This window comes from Pyrus communis, chromosome 14, assembly GCF_963583255.1.
Source record: "Pyrus communis chromosome 14, drPyrComm1.1, whole genome shotgun sequence".
NCBI classification, from domain to species: Eukaryota; Viridiplantae; Streptophyta; class Magnoliopsida; order Rosales; family Rosaceae; genus Pyrus; species Pyrus communis.
In genome coordinates, this window is record NC_084816.1 from 18204154 (window position 1) to 18215721 (window position 11568).

General features: G+C 36.5%; 2 long non-coding RNA genes and 1 pseudogene across 2 annotated transcripts; 2 read left to right on the plus strand and 1 right to left on the minus strand.

Annotated features, from left to right (window-relative positions):
- Positions 1 to 772: 772 nt before the first annotated feature.
- Positions 773 to 1932, minus strand: LOC137714490 (ATP synthase gamma chain, chloroplastic-like; annotated as a pseudogene).
- A 6896-nt stretch (positions 1933 to 8828) lies between these two features.
- Positions 8829 to 10141, plus strand: LOC137714158 (uncharacterized). Its single transcript, XR_011065406.1, has 4 exons — positions 8829 to 8888; positions 9146 to 9197; positions 9933 to 9998; positions 10080 to 10141. It is a non-coding gene; the product is annotated as an uncharacterized lncRNA (long non-coding RNA).
- Positions 10142 to 10346: 205 nt separating this feature from the next.
- On the plus strand, positions 10347 to 11254 carry LOC137714156 (uncharacterized). Its single transcript, XR_011065405.1, has 3 exons — positions 10347 to 10438; positions 10573 to 10617; positions 10847 to 11254. It is a non-coding gene; the product is annotated as an uncharacterized lncRNA (long non-coding RNA).
- The last annotated feature ends 314 nt before the right edge of the window (positions 11255 to 11568 follow it).

An 11568-nucleotide genomic window follows, 5' to 3' on the forward strand; every position in this document is an offset into this window, starting at 1 on the left:
CATCCTTATTCATGGCGGCTTTCTTCTGCTGGAATTTGGAAATTTTCAATCGGCAAAGCAGGATAATGTAAATGCAGGCAGAGAGCAAGAGTTCGGATTCCACCAGGAAAAGGATTAGCAATTTTGTTCTGAGATTATAAGTTTATATTACTCGCTAATCACTATTATGATATATCCTAATCAATGGGAGCGTGTTATATTAGGAGGAGAAGATCTTCATTTTGGACAAGGTCGTAGATTCTTGAAAGCTGCATATGAATTAAATTATTTCCCCAAAAACAGACAACTCCTTCAGTACAAAATATACAGCGGAGTCACAATCAACAGTGTCGAGCTAATAAGAACCATAACTTTGTCTTGTTTTTTTCCTAGGAAATGAGAAATTACCGTCCAAATGATAAGTTCCTGATCGAGTTCTTTCCCAGGCATGACAAAGTTCTATCCAAATTTCCCCATCAGTGTCTCGAGACAGTCTTTCTAACTACGATTATGCATACAACAAAAGAAACCGAAACATCTACGAAAGAACCAGATTTCAAGAATCTAGGTGATATCCTCCACATAATCTGATCTATGGACACAATCAATTGAGCAAGTTTAATCAGAGAAGTAGAAGATGAAAATATCTGATTCACATTTGAAGCTCCAATCCTGAAAACAATACAAAATCGCAAATAACAGGATCTGCTATTGTTTTACTTTCTGTGTTTGTGTGAGAGTAGGGTGAATTCAATAACTAGCAATGCACTATACTGTTAGGACCGAACAAGAATGAGATATATTTCTCCGTGTTATTAATCTCGTTGTCAATGTGAGAGCTCCGATGATCATTACAATTAAGAAACTCTCTAGCTATTCTGATGGTTTTCGTCTAGAAAATTGCCTAATGAATTCAATCACAAAACTTTCATCATGAACAATAGCACAAATATGGACAAAGAACAAGGAGAGGAAGATCCTGAGATTACTCAAACTCCTTTAGTGCTTCGGCTCCAGCACCAATCTCCAATATCTCCCCTGTAATCTTTGCATGTCGTTGCCGATTGTAAACATCTTCAAGTCAAAGGCATTGTCCGTGGCATTGCTCATAGCATTCATTCTTGCTGCTAATTCCTGCAATGCCCTCAAAATCTAACTGTTCCAGTAGAGGGATCATAGCATCAAGAATCTGAACAGGGTCTTGTCCAAATTCCATAACCGGCGAAAGCCCTTCCTCTTTACCTTCACACTCTCCCCTCCACACTCAGTTTGCCTTCCTTAGTCGTCAGCCTAAAGAACTCATCCTCCATTGCATCAACGCTATTCACATTCACATCAACAACCTCTCCCTTCGGCTACAATGGAAGCAATGTATGAATAATCGGTTCAGATTTCACCAACAACACGAATTTAGTCTACACAAGCTCAAATTTATCAACTTCTTCGCCAACGAACAGCGAAAAAATGTCATCGGCAATGACCTGAGCCTCTTTTGTTGCTGCAAATAACCCACTTTCAATAAACCTATCAACACAAATCTCAGGCCTACATAAAAATTACGAGTTACCCTTTTTTCCAACACTGATCAGAGTGATATCGAACCCAAATTTCTTCAGTTCCGCGATTCGAGCCTCGGCCTTTTTACCACAGAGTTGTTGAAACTGCCGCAGAGGCCTCGGTCGGCGGTGATCACAACAATGGCAACTTCCTTACAGGCCTAACATTTGCGAGAGGGACATCCACACTGAAGCCGCTCATTGATGTCGTATAGGACCTCCACAAGCGTCTCAGCAAAGGGTCGGCCATTGATGACTGCTTCCTGGGCCTTTGGAACCCTGGCAGCCGCCACGAGCTTCATGGCTTCGGTGATTTTCTGGGTATTTTTTATGGAATCAATTCGGGCCGGAACTCACGCAGACCGCAGTGGATTGCTGAAGATTGAGAACGGAGACGTTAGGGCGACTGGGTAGATTTAGCGCAAACAGGGGTTTAGGGTTTCTAATGTGTTAGAAATTGGGGGTTTTGCAGTAGTATTTATCAAATATAGTCAAAAATTAATTTTTAATTTCAAAAATGTCAATTTTTATAAAAAATTTCAGTTATATTCAAAATTTTATTTAAATAGAAACAAATACTTTTAAATTTAATAATTAAATAAATTAAAAGCCTTTTAGCTAAAATAGTTTGTGAGATTGACATAACTCCTTAGTCTAATCCTTAACAATGAAAATCAATAGTAGTATCCTCGAATTTATTTATTGTGAATCATTTTAGTCTTTCTTTGAATTTATCCATCGTGATCATTTTAGTCTTTTCATAAAAAATTTGCCAATTGCCTTGTTATTGCGATGATGTGGCTCCATGTGGGTCTCACAAATACAATCATATAACGACATGTGAATTAACTTTAAAAACTATTTTTATATTTAAAATTAAAAATGATATTAGTAAGAAAAATTAAAATTATAAATAAAAAATAAAAAAAAGGTTAAAGCAAGAAGCCGTCTTCTTCATTTGGTGGGTAAATCTAACAGGCATGCCCAAATCAAAACCCTAACCTATCTAAACCCTTATCCTCTCACAATCCAATCCAAATTTCCTCACCCTGAGATAATTTTAGTGGTTATTTCTTAAAATTTTCCTTTTCCAATTGGGTTCGAAGATTATAAAGAATTGATGCAATTCAGAAAGAGTTTATGCATTCATGAATTGGCGACGGGGGCAGAGACTCGGGTCGTGAGAAGAAAGAATGCGTTGAAGGCATAATTGAAATTTTAGTGCTCCCATTTTCGGTAACCGCAACAACGCTCAATGTCGGTGATGAGGGGGTCGAAGGGGATAAGGTTAAAATGGTGAAGTGTAGAAGCGAAGGTGAAGTTGGACTGGAGCTTGGGGCGACTGTGGCTAAAAAACCTTTAATTTATTTGATTGTTAAATTTGAGGGCATTTGTGTCTATTTAAGTGAAATTTTGAATATATTTGAAAGTTTTTATAAAAAATGGCATTTTTGAAAGGGAAATATTATTGGCACTCCAAAAATCTCATTCTACACTCCTCACAAGTGTATTTTTCTTTCCAAATATAGAAAGTTTGAAGTGTAAAATGAGATTTTTAGAGTGCTAATAACAATTCCTTTTTGAAATTAAGAGTTAATTTTTTGTTATATTTGATATCTACTCGTTTTGCAGAGACCCACATGATTGAATTGGACACAGCCAAGGACCAGGCTTCTCTGCCCTCCCAGTTCCCATACACTCTCATCCCCTCCTATTTGTGCAGTCACGGTTAAGCTACGTCAACATTTTATATCACTATTGCTTTTAGTTTTATTATTTCTATATAAAAAAAATCAATATAAAATGTTGACGTGGCTTAATCGTGACCGCATAAAATAGGAAGGAATGAGAGTGTATGGGAATTGGGAGGGCAGAGAAGTCAAGTCCCACAGCCATTGGGTTTTGGTTCTACTTTTGCATAGATTGAAGAAATTCAAATCTCTGCAAAAGCCTTATCGGATTGAATTGAACTTTACGAAAGCATCACAATCGAAACCTTTTTTCCCCCCCTCTGAAAATCGTATCTTTGCTGGTGGAAATTTACTCCTGAGATTTGTGGACTCGGGAGTCAATTTGCCCGTGGAGCTGAGCATATGGTTTTATTTTTATTTTTGGATAGTTTTGTATAACAAAAATGTTACTCTCATCACCTATTTGTATTATAATTGGAGAGATTTTTAGTGTGTCGGGAAACAGACCAGTACACCAAGTGTCATAATACAAGTGGTAGAAGATTTTTTTTTTTTTTTTTTTTTTTTTTTTTTTTTTTTTTTTTTTTTCAGTTTCCAATCACTTGAATTATGACACTTGTTGTACTGAGTCATGTTCCCATTACATTGAAAAATTTCTCCATTAATTGTATCATATCTCTAATAGAAATGGGATCCACATTCATTGACGGACTCTACCTTTATTAGAACAATATTACAAATAATATAAATAGGTGATAACTCCAACATTACTCATTGTACGATACACTTGCATGCGTGGGTTTTCCAATCTTCAATGTCGTTGAAAAGGATAATGCTAAATAAACTAAATTTAGAGACAAAATTTGTAAATGATGTATCATCAATAGGAATAAACACGTTTATCAAATCTTAAGTAATAAACTAATCGTTAAATTCTATGTTCTTTTTTTTTTTTTTTATGACAAAAAAAAAAAAAAAAAACAAAACAAAACTTCTATATCTTTTAATTTTTAAACTTTACTGATCAATCAATACCCAATTTGCTGACCCTTTGATGTGGCCCACTGGTATTTCAACACGTCTTTTAATTTTTTTTTCTCAATATTTGCTATCAAACCAAACACCAGCTATTACTTAAACGCATAGCCAAACACTACCTTTCTTTTTCATTATGGTCGATTCATCGACGCCGACCACTCCGGTCACTCCTCTAACCTTTCTCCTCTGTCAAACACCCCCACTATCTCTAATAGTCGTCCCATCCCGACTCATTCCCAACCCATCGTCCCACCCGCTTCCACCTCCCTCGTCGAGACCAACGCACATTCCTCTTCCAGATCGAAAGGGATAATGAGTTTGAAACATTGAACAAGTAGGAAAGGAGAAGTTTTATCTAATGTAGTTTTTTTTTTTTTTTTTTTTTTCCGAACAAACAATATTATCTACACTAAATGATGAGTGGATTCGACCTTACAATGAGTTAGCAATAATGTGGTTCAAATTCGTTTTTGACAACAATCGAACCTAAGGTACCGTTTGATATGTGGGACGGGACAGAACGCAGTGGGATGAGGCGTTCCATCCCACGTTTGATGAGCCAAAAACAGCGGAACGAGTTTTGACTGAATTTTCATTTCACCTCACCCCCTAGAACTACTCGTTCCACATCCGTAGAACACAAAATTAAAACATTTTAGGACAAAAATGACCCTTATATTTTTCAATATTTACCATCCAAATCATAAAACAAACCCTAATCATTCTCTGCCGCTGCCTCTCTTCCCGTAGCCTTCCTCCTTATCCTCTCCCATAGATGCTGACTACACCCAGCTAGCATGCAGCAGCATGGAGCCACTACTGTGGCGTTGCAGATTAACCTAGGTATGCGATTGATAGCTTGTTGAATCTGAGTTTTTGACTTTAATCGATGAATGTTTTATGATTCAAATTTTTTTGTACTCGTTTTCTTTCATTGTTTTGCATTTTAGTTGAAAGTTTTCTGGGTTTTAATTGATTGGGTATTGTCAATCTTGCAGCTGTCTCACATTTCGTATAATAGAAGAATCTCATTTCTAGCTAACAGTGAAACTTGTGATATATGTTAATCTATCTATTATCTATCTATTGGTGCGGATAACTGAATTTATAAACTTTCATGCCTACAAGTTAGCATGCTGATTCTTGTATTGGAATCCTAGACTTCAAGGAGATGGCAAACAACCAAGAATTCCATCGCCAGTCAAAGTCCATTTCGTTCCGCCGTTGTTTTCGTCATCACCATTGTTGTGAAATCACAGCTCTGTCTGTTAAGCCACAGTCGAACTCGAACGCTTTAATGGCATCCTGCACCAATAATAGCAAGCCATTTTTGAGCAACTCCAACAAGTGTGCAATGTCTGGGTTTAACTCTCAGTAATGAAGGAGCCAAAGCTTCAGGCCCTTTTCAATGGTTACTACATGACGCCAGTGATAACTTCAACATTAAGGGCTATGGAGACCACATGAGCGTCAAATTACAGATTCTTTGCCTTTGCAAGCAACTGTCAACGAATACAAACACCACCAAACGTAGATATGAGGTATTGAGATCTTTGATTTACAAGTTTAAAAACGCAAGGCCATGTGGCATTGGTTTTTCCATAGTTTCTTTGTGTGTTATACCGATGGCAAGGTGGTTAGAATGAAGCTTATTTGAATGAGATAAATGGTTGGGTCAGCATGTATGAGGTTGGCAAGTTTGTGATGGTTTTGAATGCGGACAAAGTGTTCGATGAAATAGCTAAGATACAAAATGAGGTTGGCAAATTTGTGATGGTTGGTAGCTGATGAGTGAAGCAAAGAATACTTGTATAAATAACAAACACCTCTCTTTTTCTGTAATTCATTCATTGTTCAAGGAATACAATTTTTAGTCATTCACTTTCTCTCTCTAAATTCTCTGCCATTGTTTTTCGTTTTGGTTCTTCTGCAATCTCCAAAGGCTAATCATGGTATTGTTATAAAAATGATGGAATTCATGGCATAACATATCTTCAACCATGTGCTAGTGTAAAAAATATATCATAGATAAACATATATGTGTTCAAATATGAACAAGTTCAAAAAAAAAAAAAAAAAATGTCGTGTCCCATCCCACGCATAAACATTGTACCAAACAACTAATGGAACAGGGGTAAGTTAGTCATTTAATCCTTTGGTTCCGTTCCGTCTTGTGCATACCAAAAGCAAAACCGAACAATCGTCCCGTTCCGTCCTGCGCGTACCAAACATAACACGGAACCTCCGTTCCGTTCCATTATGTCTTGTCCCATCCCGTTCCGTTCCGTCTCGTCTGCTTACCAAACGGTACATAAGATCTCTTACTTTTAAGTGAAGTAGAGGAAAATGTAAATCTCATTAAAAACATGAGAATAAATAAAGTAAATTATAGCAATGGTCCCTCAATTTATCAAAATGTGTAGTTATGGTGCTTTTTGTCAACTTCGTCAGAATTTTGTCAAAACAAGTTATGTTGGAAGGACCATTGCTACAATTGGAGTCTCTCAACTAATCAAAACGTGTAGCTATGATCTTTTTCAACTTCATCAAAAATTTTGTCAAAATGAGTTATTTTAGAATGACCTTTGCTACAATTGGGTTAACGTTTGAGGGACCATTGCTCCAAAGGACTATTTCTCCAGTTAGATTAAAGTTGAGGGACTAATGGTAATGAATTTTTAGTTGAAGGACCATAACTGCATGTTTTGGTGAGTTGAGAGACCAATGATAGTTTTTAATTAAGAGATCATTGCTCAAATTAAGTTAAAATTAAAAGAAAACTAATGAAAATGACTTGAAAACTTTAAGTTTTAATGATAAGGAAAAAATAAAGGGGAAAGTGAATAGTAACATGATTGACTTTTTAGTGTAAAAATGTGGTTTTTCGTTAAAATGAACAGTACCGTGAATTTTTCGTTAAAACTTTCTCAAATTAATGAACAATTGCTAAAATTTATCGAATAAATAAATTAGATATATAAGAAGAGTAAAAATGTGAATTTGATTAAGATTTTAGGACTGCAAATAATTACAAGGATTGTAAAAGCAAAAGAATTTACATTTTTGAATCGTACAAGCTGCACCCCGAAACACCAACGAGCAACCACCGCGACAAGGAGGCCTATGCGGTGTTATATGGACCGCCGACGAGTACTGGCTTTGGAGGGACTAATTACTGACTCCAGGACGATGCTGTAGCACATTCTCCTGCAAACGACGACTGCCGTAGAAACACAAACCAAACATTGGACTGCAATTCTTGGGCATCGAACACAATGCTGGTAATGTTTCAGTGAATCCCTTTTGAAATATGATTTGGAATTGGGGGAGAGAAATGTCGAAGCTGTTTCAGAAGGTTGCTGGGTTCTTTACCAATCGGACCATGGTGGGAATGGACAGAGCTGGCAACCGTTACTTCGCCAGAAAAGAGGAGGTCGATGGCATCAGTAAGTCTCTCTCTCCCTCCCTACTGTTTTTTTCTTTCGTTTATGCTGCATTATGGCTCATGGGTTTTGTTCAGTTTGAGTTTTTGTGATTGAATCTCTTGAATTTGCCAATTGGGCTGTCATTATTGTGCTTCAAAATTTGCTACACTGGGATAAAGGAATTGCATTGACTTTTTTTAGGTGTGAAACGAACTCTGTTTTGATTTATGATTGCATTTCTTAATTTGGTAATTGCATTGTTCCTATATTTTGTTTTGGATGCAAACAAACACATTAGATAAAGGTTTTTTCACTCTAGGAACTGTAGTTAGAGAAGTGGGTTCACCTTCCCTTGTGAGTTGTGAGTTTGCTGGACCAGGGAAAGATTTAATAGCAGCCTTTCCCTCATTTCCACCGTATGCCAAAGTTAGAGTGAAGAAAAGATCAGCGTTACAGTTTGCGCCTGGAGCGTTGTCGTTTTTCATTGAAACAGTTGTGAATTAATTTTTTGTGCTATTACTTTGGTTGCGGGCAGACGCCTTTTCCCGCTTGGATTGATACTGCAAGTATGCAACTCAATCTACAATATTCTTAATTCTGTCTGATTCATGAAATGGAAGCCATCATAGCTATTGTCTCCTGTTAACCGATCATTAGTTTCTAAGGCATGTGTTCTCATTAGTTGAGCTGAGTGTTTCTTCTCTATGAAAAAGAAATACTAAAGTTTGCATTGAGTTGTTTGTCGAAGGTGAGATAATCGATTACAATGTGGTATAGCATGAAGAATATGAAGCTGTACTAGTACACCTAATGCTCTTTTTTCTTTTTGTCCATTCTCGTTGACACACTGGTGAAAGAGAAAAGATGGATGGCATTCAAGGGCGAGGACGATCCGACCTCAATTCTAGGTACTTTCTTTGGACCTAATACAACTTTTGTTCAGTTTCAAATCCTTGGTTCACTTGCTTCAGAAATATTTTTCTTTGAGTTATCATATTAACAAAAAGGTACTCTATTTTGGGCTGTTGAAATATGGCTACCTATCCATATATACACTTTTGATATACAATGTCATTTGGAATGCATTGTTTCTGTGGCCTTATTTTTTCCTCTATCCTTTTTATGTTTACTCTTTGGTCATTGTAGTTGGGTGGATATGTTGGCTCAACGGGCAGCGGAAAAGGGCTCCAACACTGGAGGTAATCTTGACACATGTTACTCTAATTCCTTGGTGTGATAAAGAAGAGAAATTTGTTTGGAATTTGTTGGTAAAAAGCTGGAATATTTTTATGTTATTGTTTATTTTTGTTGGTAAAAAGGCTGAAATATTTTCTTTTTAATCACCATCTTATCTTCCTAGATGGTCCTGATATCATTTCCTCTGTCTAATTCTTGTCTAAGAGACATTTTCTTATTGTCGTTTCATTTCTTCTGTTTGAACTTTTCTACACTTCAGGAACTGGCAGAATTGGAAGCAAGACGTGAACGTGTCCAGCAGAATGTTGCTCGTATGTGTCATTGCTACCATTAGTTTCTGGTTTCTTCTGCTACCATTGAGTTGTAGGTTTACTAAGAAGCTTTTATTACAAGATCATCTTCTGTTGGAATTTTAATCAAAATGTATGATAAGTGAATCGAGGGATGCAATAGTTGCATATTAAGGTGGTATATCTTTGTCATGAATTTCTGAAATAAGAGAAGAGATATAGAGAATGAGAGTGACAGACGTCCACACATCCAAAGATAATGGCTAGTAGTGCAAGATTAGCCTCACCAGCCTTAACATAGGCCTCTTAGTGGTAAATACTTGAATGCTGGCAACAGTGGCAAAAAAGAAGTTATCATACTTTCATTTCTTATGTGTCAATTTTAAAGCAGTTAGCTGGTAACTATTTTGTTTTAATCTCAGTCAACAGATTACTCTTAATGCACTGTTCTCCCTATCTTTGAAAGGGTTATGCAGATCCAAATTGGGATCCGCCGTATAATTTTGATAAGTTGATTGAAATCAGTTTTAAGTGCTTTCTGGATTTTACTCAATGAATCCCATTGTTGATAATTTTCTGAAAATTCCCTCGAACTCCCTCACCAAGTTTGTCTCCTTATCATGACATCTTTAAAGTTTCAGTGGGAAATTGGTGTCACATACTTATAAGTTGGATTTGCATTACTTTCGGTTTTCTGTTTGATACAGAGATTTTAAGAAACATATATTTAACTATTATGCCTTTTATTTCTCAGAGTTCTAAAGAAAGAAGAAGAGGAAAGGAAAGCAAGAGAATGCAGTACGCACAAAATCATCAACACCGGTCAGCTTCTTACTGGAATCTTTATGATATCTGTACCCTTGTGCTCATACAATTATTCATTATTATGAGCTATGCTTATAGATAAAGTCGGAGGTCCAGATTTGAAAAGTTTCATTTGGCAATTTCCTGGGTATCCTGAAGGTAACTTGTCTTTTGCATCCTACCCACCTCACACATGTTGTTTAGGATGAGAATTTATATAGTTAGGCAGTTTATATGGATTTTTTCACAGAAAGGTTTTGCAGAATGAGGACTTTTATTTAAAGGCTATCTTTTAAGATTGTGGAGTCTTTGTTCCTAATTGATTCTACGGAGCATTAAAAAATTTTGCCTTAATTATTGTATTTTCGAGGTAGAATATGGCATATTAATTTGTTTTCCTTGTTTCTTCTCAAAGATGGTGTAATTCAGGAAGAATCTGTTGCCACAGAAGGAGTGAGGTAGGTCTGCTAACATGAGTAACAACACCACCACCGCTATATCCTGCTCAAGTTTGTTTTATCACCCATATTTCATATTTCTTTATGGCCATGTCATGTCTTTATGCTTACATTGTTGTGTTAATATGTCACAGGAACTCCAAAGAGAAAGAGGCAAAGAAAGCAAAAGAAGTTCCAGAGTATGTTCCATATTCCTCATCTGCAAGTTTGCGCAAGCATCGCTAATTACATCTTGAAATCATAAATAACATGATAATGACTGGAATTTGTGAATTCCCTTGTTCTCAAATCTATAAACAAAGAATCCCAAAATCTTCAAGTTTAAAGCGACATATATTAAATGAATGTCATTTTCCCTAAAAATGAGTGCTGGATTGATGATACTACATGTTGAACTTTTTTTTCCAGGTCTCCAGAGCCAACAGGATCCGGTCAAACATTCAGGCCAGGGACATGGCAGCCACCAACATGAAGTCGAGTTGATAATGCCGTAATGCATAATTAAGGGTCCGACCACGCTAACCCTTGTGTCGAAGCATAATGCACGGATTTGTTCTGCCGGTGCCAGAGTATAGCTGAGTTGTTAGAATATTGGCGAAGCTCCGTATCATTGTAGCCTTGTAGGGAGCTTCTTTTGTGGCACAATGCAGTGCATTTGATTTTTGCTTTCCCTCTGAGATCCAAATAAAAGAAAAAACAAGCGCAATACATCCTTCATTTTTAGTTTTTTGACAAGTGAATACAGAGTTGTACACCAAATTTTTGTTACATTTATGTACATCGAAGTCGCTATGACTTGCAATTTTGGTTACATTTATGTACCTCGAAGTCGCTATGACTTGCGTAAGAATTTTGTTGTGTGATCAAGGTCTTGAGAAATAAATTTAAGGTTGTATGCCATATCATTCCAAGTGCCTGCAGTTATATAAATAAACACTCGGTTTATAGAAACACTTTGGAACATTTGACTATAACATGCTCCGCCTAACACTAACTAGTTCTGACCAGCTATATTAAAATAACAAATCTGGACACAAAATTGCCCAAAATATAATCAAAATTACCACAAAGTAGGGTTTGTTCTTAATATTAATGTTGTGCAAACTACTTATGTTGTTTATTACTAAAAT